Source organism: Coptis chinensis, chromosome 7, assembly GCF_015680905.1.
Source record: "Coptis chinensis isolate HL-2020 chromosome 7, ASM1568090v1, whole genome shotgun sequence".
Lineage (NCBI taxonomy): Eukaryota > Viridiplantae > Streptophyta > Magnoliopsida > Ranunculales > Ranunculaceae > Coptis > Coptis chinensis.
In genome coordinates, this window is record NC_141462.1 from 21,387,375 (window position 1) to 21,395,895 (window position 8,521).

The 8,521-nt window shown below is 36.8% G+C and overlaps 1 pseudogene; it reads left to right on the forward strand.

The window, feature by feature from the left end:
- The first annotated feature begins 1,322 nt into the window (after positions 1-1,322).
- LOC147486584 (uncharacterized) lies at positions 1,323-2,474 on the forward strand (annotated as a pseudogene).
- The last annotated feature ends 6,047 nt before the right edge of the window (positions 2,475-8,521 follow it).

Sequence of the window (8,521 nt, forward strand, 5' to 3'; positions counted from 1 at the left end):
CTTAACTTACTTTCTGACATGGTATGAAGGTACTGTTGTGTTATTTTGAATAAAACAAGAGGTGAACTTGGGCTTGGGCTAAGTTTGGAAACAGAATTGGATATGGATTGGGAAATAGATGTGATAGACTTGTAGAATCCAATTCTTATTGGGAAATTGGATCAATACCCTATCCGGATCTACTAAGTGCTCCACGTTTTTTCTCTATAAATATTCCTAGAGCAGCAGCTAATAAAATATGCAAAAAACTATTTTCTATACTAAGTTGAGGGCTTTCATAAGATCAGTATCGTGGTTCTTCTTTTCTTCTTTGGTTTATATGCAGTAAACAAAGGAGAGTCTATCTGGCTGTTGTATCTTGGAGGTTGACGTGCTTTGTCTGTATAAAGAGGAACAGACATGAAACAACCTTAAAGAAAACGTTTGATTCATGCCTCAGCCAGCCTTCTTATTCACAGTTTGTTCTTGTTGTAGCAATTGTTACTAATAGGTACTCATCTAACAAACAAAGAAAATTCAGTAAGAGAGAGTAAGAAAAACCAAAGCAAAGCCAACTCATTTTTCCGAGTAACACCCCCCTCCCTGTTGGGGTTTAATCCGATACCAATTGATTCCCCACTACACAGATAACTTGTACTAGGATCAATAACAACTCTAGACAACAATCTAAATATTCCCTATAACCAAACTAACATGCCCAACTCGCTAAACAATTATTAACAACATATAATAATGTAAAGTAGTAAAAACATACCACAACGCAAAAATATACTGTGGTTCGGCCAATGGTGCCTACTTCCACAAGAGCTAATCATTTTATAAAGTGGGAAGGAAGATTACAATCACTCCTTTCAGTCTCTCATCTTACTAGATCACTCCTCTATCTTTACAGGTTTGTTTTTCTGTAAATGTTATCTCTCAATCTTGATTGCTTTCAAGATTGGGTTTTCTCTCTGTGTGCTGTGTATTTTCGTGTCTTCTATCTTAGTTAGGTTTTGCCAAAAACCCTAACTTGTATTGCAAACTCACGGTTCTGCAAAAATAAAATTCTTTCAAATTTAGGCATGGGCGCGGGCGCGCTTTTGGCAAGGCCAATGTCGAGCGTGCATACTTTGAAAACACCTTGGAGGTCGTCGAGGCATGAATGAGGCGCCTTGAGCAAGACTAATAGGAGCACGTGCGCGCTCAGGCCTCTCCAAGCAAGCTGAACTCCTTTCTCTCCTCATGTGAGGGATAACTCCAACACTCCCAACACACATGTACACAGTTAGAAGGTAACATTCATATTAATCTGAGCCCCTCCCCTTTTGTTGTTTGTTTTTTATTTTCAGGCTTTCTAGATTCGATCTTTGTTATAGGCATTACCAATTCTCATAGAGATGAAGCAAATGATTGCCCTAGGCTTTGAAGGTTCAGTTAATAAGATTGGTGTTAGAGTTGTAACTCTCGATGGTACCATCTTATCAAATCCATGCCACACCTACATCACACCTCCTGGTCATGGTTTCCTCCCTCGAGAGATTGCTCATCACCACTTGCAACATGTCATCCCACTCATAAAAATATGCCCTTGAATTTGCTCAGATCACCCCTGATGGAATAGACTGCCTCTGTTACACTAAGGGACCTGACATAGGTGCTCCCCTCCAGGTTTCTGCTGTTATTGTACTCATTATTTCCCAATTGTGGAAGAAGCCCATTGTGGATGTTAACCACTGTGTTGCTCACATTGAGATGGGCAGGATCGTTATGGGAGCTAATGATCCTGTTGTTTTGTATGTTAGTGGTGGGAATACACAAGTCATTGCCTATAGTGAGGGACGATATCATATCTTTGGTGAGACAATTGATATTGCAGTTGGGAACTGCTTGGATAGGTTTGCCAGGGTTCTAACACTTTCCAATGATCCAATCCCAGGTTACAACATTGAGCAGCTTGCAAAGAAAGGTGTCCAATTCTTGGATATTCCTTATGCTGTCAAAGGAATGGATGTTTCTTTTAGTGAGATATTGAGCTACATTGAGGCCACTGCTGTGGAGAAATTAAAAAATAGTAAATGCACTCCTGCAGATTTGTGTTATTCATTGCAGGAAACTCTCTTTGCAATGCTTGTGGAGATTACAGAGTGCGCCATGGCACACTGTGACAAGAAAGATGTTCTAATTGTTGGTGGTATTGGATGCAATGAACGGTTGCAAGAGATGATGAGAATAATGTGCTCCAAGAGAGGTGGGAGATTGTTTGCGACCGATGACAGGTATTGTGTTGACAATGGTGCAATGATTGCATACACCGGCAAATGACATGGTGACGCCACTAGCTAGAAGAATCTACATTTACCTAAAGGTTTAGAACTGATGAAGTGGAAGCAATATGGAGAGAAAAATGCACAAAAGGAGCAAATGAAGATGGGCCTGATACTTCCACAAAAGGAGCAAATGGTCGAGAACAATGTGTTCTTGCAGGTAGCTAACTACAAGCTGTAGAACCAATTGGTGTGAATCACAAATGCATAACCAGTGAGTTTCAACTACCGGCCTGATAAAAAGGGCGGCTATAATTTGCTTGAATTGGTTAACTTTTCATCAGATGATCCCATGCATTCTGCTGTTAGTATGAAAATTGGAAAGTGATTGAACTTGTCACTTAGGTAAAGCTTAGAGTTTGTACTGGTTAGTGTAACTTAGTGACTTGATACATTGCTAAAAGGAGATTGATAAGGTGTTGGTAACAATTGGTGCAACAAGAACAAACTGTGAATAAGAAGGCTGGCTGAGGCACGGATCAAATGCTTTCTTTAAGGTTGTTTCGCATCTGTTCCTCTTTATGCAGACAAAACGCGTCAACTTCCAAGATACAACAACCATATAGACTCTCCTTTGTTTACTGCAGATAAACCAAAGAAGAAAAGAAGAACCACGATACTGGTCTTATGATAGCCCTAAACTTAGTATATAAAATAGTTTTTTGCATGTCTTATTAGCTGCTGCTCTAGAAGTATTTATAGAGGAAAAACGTGGAGACTTAGTAGATCCGGATAGGGTACTGATCCAGTTTTCCGATAAGAATTGGATTCTACAAGTCTATCACATCTGTTTCCCAATCCATATCCAATTCTGTTTCCAAAATTATCCGGAAACAGTTTAAAGAAAATGGTTTACCAAAAAGAAGATAAGGGATCAAAGAGAGCCCAAGCCCAAGCCCAAGTTCACCTCTTGTTTTATTCAAAATAACACAACAATCCCCCACTTATTTTTGATAAAAACAAAATAGAAAATATACTTAAGGGCAATCAATTTCAGTATCAACATGTTATGCATACATGAAGGTGTCCACGACTTAAACCTTTACGTAGTGAAAATTACTCAAAGTATAAGAGCCATAAGTGACTAAGTCTTAAACTTAGGTCTTGAGTATACAATAAGTTATAATCACGCACAACATATCCAGTGTTCTCCTTTCATGTTCTGCACATTAAAGGCCCTGTGCTTTTCTGGATTCGTGAATGATCTAGAGAATCAACCCTCATTCTCATAGAAAGCGGCCTCTACTTTCACATTCACTAGGTGAGTATATCAAGAGTGCTCCTATAGCTATACACTCCGCCCATAAAACTTCATTAAGAGTTTTTCCCAGAAAACCTCAACCTTTATTATTCGCTGCAGGATTTTATACATTTTACTATCCAACTACGGGACAGATAAGTAACAATGTATGTCTCACAACCAACATTCTATGATTTGTTCTTCCCATTGAACCTAGTTCTTGGGATCTCCAGTCCCTAGGTTGGGTTACCATCATAGATGTTCATCTTTCAATTGGCTTCAGTCCCATGCTAGTATAGCAATCCATATTGTATCTTTGGCCAGAGCTTTGGTTTGTGAATCTGCAAGGTTATATTTAGATCTCACAAAATCAAAATAATATGGACTCTCCCAGTAATAGCTGTAATGTTATCAACAAAGTAAGGGCTGCCAATGGGCCGGGACAAGCCTGAAGCCCGATTGAATCCGAACCGATAAGATAAGGACTTAGACTTTAAATTTAGCCCGATAAGATTATTGGGCCAGGTTTGGACATACCTATGTCCGATCCGATAATGGCCCGACCCGAAATTTATAATAGTTTATGTATTTTATATTTAATATTATTAATATATCTATTATATTTATTGGAAGTTGACATAGAAAATTGGAAGCCATATTGGTTAATATTGTGCCTGCCACACAAGAGTTGTAGGTTCGATTATTCCCACTTACAAATTTGATTAAATTTTAGACAAAAATAACAGTTCCCATGATAGCTAACGGACTTAGGCCTGGCCTGAATCCGAACTTGCCCAATAGGACTTGGGCGGGCTTGGACTTAAAATATCAAATATGATTTGGGCCGGGCCTGGACCTAGGTGTGTCCTATTCAGGTCCGTCCGTTGACAGCCCTACAACAAAGTATCATTGTAACTAATACCATCTATCTTAGACTAGTATATGAGTAAGAAAGCCTAATACTCAACTAGCTTTTTCACTCGTACTAGCTAAAACAATAATCTCATACTCCATAGTATGCTATGCTATTATGGTTTGTTTCTTAGACTTCCAAGATACAACACCTCCACCAATGCTAAACACATAGCCACTGGTGACCTTGGAGTTTTCTGAAAGGATGTTCTAATCCGAATCTATTGCCTGCTAGTATACCTACAAATAACACTTACTACATATAGGCAATGCCAGGTCTTAAACAATCTGTAATATATCTCAAACTACCAATGATACTCGCATATTCCTTTTGATTCATAGGTTCACCATTATTCGCAAATAATTTAACACAGGGATCAAAAGGAGTACTCACAATCACGCAATCGAAGTAGTTATACTTCTTCAACATTTTCTCAATGTAGTGTGACTGATCCAGCCATATGCCATCAGACGATCTTGTAATTTTGATTCCCAACATTACATCAGCCTCATCTAAGTCTTTCATATCAAAGTTAGAAGACAACAGGCTCTTGGTTTCTTTTACAACATGTAAATTGGAACCAAAGATTAGTAGATCATCAACATATAAACATATAATAACACATATCCCATCAGAATATTTATAATAAATGCACTTGTCACTTTCATTTATCTTGAACCCACTAGTAAATATAAATTTATCAAACTTCTCATGCCACTGTTTAGGTGTCTGTTTCAACCTATAAAGTGACTTAAGTAATCTGCATACCTTTTTACCATTACCTGGTTCCATGTAACCTATTGGCTGATCCATGTAAATTTCATCTTCTAAATCCCTATTTAGAAAGGCTGTCTTAACATCCATCTGATAAATAAAAGGATTATGAACAACATCAACACAAAATAATACTCTAATGGATGTTATCCTCATAACATGTGAATATGTGTCAAAGAAACCAAGTTCTCTATCTATCTAAAGCCCTTGATAACAAGTCTTGCTTTACACTTATCCATTGAACCATTGGTTTTAAACTTCCTTCTTAAAACCCATTTGATTCCTATAATTTTACAACCAATAGGAAATTCAACAAGTTTCCAAGTTTTGTTTTCCATGAGAGAATCAATCTCTCTTACATGACTTCTCTCCAAAACTCGAAATCAAAAGATGTGAGAGCTTCTTCAATGGAGGAGGGATCTCATTCCAAAGTATAGTGACAAAGTCGGGTCCCAAAACCTTAGTGACCTTAAGCTCTTTTATATATTCTAGGTTCATCTTCTATGTCCATGATCCTATCATGCTATCTAGATATGCCAGTGTCAGAAACATCAATATTAGGGGGCTTGGAGGATAATACCCCCACTAGCACCCCTACTATTTCCAGATAAATATGGAAATCTATCTTCAAGAAACTCAATATAAGATGATCAACAAAAACATTACTCTTCATATCTAGAAAAACATAGGCATTGCTCTTCATAGCATTGCCTAAAAAGACACACTCAAAAGCCTTACTCTCAAGCTTTGAGATTTTAGGATCATGCTTCCTTACAAAAGCCAAACATCCTCTATATTCTGAAATAACTCAAATTAGGCTTCATGTTCTTCAATAGCTCATAAAGTGTAACTTTTGTATTAGAATTAACAATTCTATCCAACACATATATAGCTAATAATCAAAATAGCTTCCTCTGCAGATTTGAGGGTGCTCCAGAACTAAGCAACATAACAACAATTAATCCCTTTAAGTGTTCTGTTCTTACGTTCATCTACTCCATTCATTTCAGGTGAATACAGAGCTATCATCTCATGAATAATACCATGTGATTGCAAAAAAAATTAAAACCAGCATAACCATATTCAGTACCTCAATCACTTTGAATTACTTTAATGTTCCTATCATGCTGATTTTGAACCTCAAGTACATAAGCTTTAAAAGCATAAAAAAACACTTTTTATCTTCAACAATTAAATATATGTAAATTTCGAGCAACCATCAATGAACGTAATAAAATATCTTTTACCATCTCTAGTCATAACACCTTCAAGCTACAAATATCAGTGTATACCAAGTCTAGCAGATTTGTATTTATTTCAACTGACTTGTGACGCTTCTTTGTGATTTTGGCCTTAGTGCAAGATTCATTGTGTACAAAATCATCATCATTCAAATAAGGAATTAAATCAAGTATGCTCATATTCTTAACATATTTCCTATTAATATGACATAATCTACAATGTCAATATTAACATAACAAGAAATCATGTAAGTAGATGTATAAGATTATTAAGATCAACAACATCCAATTCGGTCCATACACCTAACAATCTCCACCTTGGATCGAAACTGGTCTAATTGAACCATTGACTTTGTCTCACCAGTCAGGCATGACCAGGGCCAAGCCTAGGGACCATCCATGGTACCCTCACATATGTCTCACCCAAGACTGATACTGTCCCCAACCTTAGCCATCACTTGGCCCAAACCTCAGTTGGACCTCATCTAAAGTGTGGGGTTCTATATCAATAGAAGTGTAGCTCCATGACTACTAGATGTGGGATCAACAAACTTCAATATCTCCTTACATGCATATCCCTTACCAGCAAATATACTAATCTTGGTGATCATATATGTACAAATGAAAAATTAATCTCAAACAATTATATCTAGTCAATGAAAAAACTTTCAATGCATGTTAACCAACACCCAGTGCCACAACATATTGACTAGATAAATAACTAGAACATATATATTTAGGTTTTAAATTTTCTTAAATTAAAAACCCTATCATATAATTCTATGTTTTAATCCATCTCACAATATAAAACAAATAATTGCATATATTTTGGCAAGGAATACGATACTTATCCGATTGAAAAATCGGATTACCACGTTTTGCTATTTGACGAGAAATTGGCCCATAAAGAATTGTATAACTAAATCAGCTCTGGACAAATTAGGCTTCAAGCCATACACCGTTGGAAACATCTTTGAATTAGCTTTCTAACGCAAAAAGCAGATTGTGAATCCGATCATTGAGCACAAAGTTATAGCCGTTTTTGTTAGAACTGTCCCACCATTCTGAATTTCGAACTATTTTTCCTTTTTTCGATAATCTCCAATTCTCGAAATTGTTGCGTCAAAACCACCAATATAGCAGTATCTTGATGCACTGATTCCACCATCAGATCCCTTGGACCGTCATAATCCGAACTCAAGTAATGATTTGGACTTCCCAGCAACAAATCGATGCCTAGCAGCATTTGTTGCAACCAGAGAAGCATAGTTGATGAGATTCACAAACGGAGTTTCCTGCAGTTGAACCAATTAAATTGTACTCACTACAACGGGCCCTTCAACTCTTAATAATGGCATCTTTGGGAACAACTGAGCCCTCAGTATGCTGTTTTTTTTTTTTCCTAAGCATAGATATAATTCAACATCAGAACAAAAAAAAATCATTTCTAATTCAAATAATAAAAAAAACCATCCTCATACAAAATTGGCAGCTTTCTTCTCGGTGATATAAAAACATCCATTCATTAAGTTTACCCCCAAAGCATTTGCACAAACATTTAAACCAGCAGATATCAACATAGCCCAATTCTAAAACTTTCAGATCCAAGACAGCAAAACAAGTGCGCGCGATTTTGTCTAACATGCAAATCGGTTTGGTCCTGATTGCATTAGATTTTAGATCAAGAATAAAAAACCATCCTCATCAATAATAAAACCAGAAAATTAATATCTCTATCTTTCTTGCCATCCATTCATTAAGTTGGGCCCCACCCCACTACAATCATCGGCAGATATCAACATAGCCCAACTAAGATTTCAGATCCAAGACAGCAAAACACACAAAAAAAAAATGTCCAACATGCAAATTTTTTTGTCCTCGATTAGCATCAAGAACGAAGAGATCTCATAGAAAATAATATCTCTATCTTCTCTTGCCACTCAACCATAAAATATTTAATTAGACAGTCCTACTACTGCCCTCTTAATCGCTTAATCCATAAAAGAAAACCGATAAACAAATCTTAACCTCTTTTTGTATTCATTGT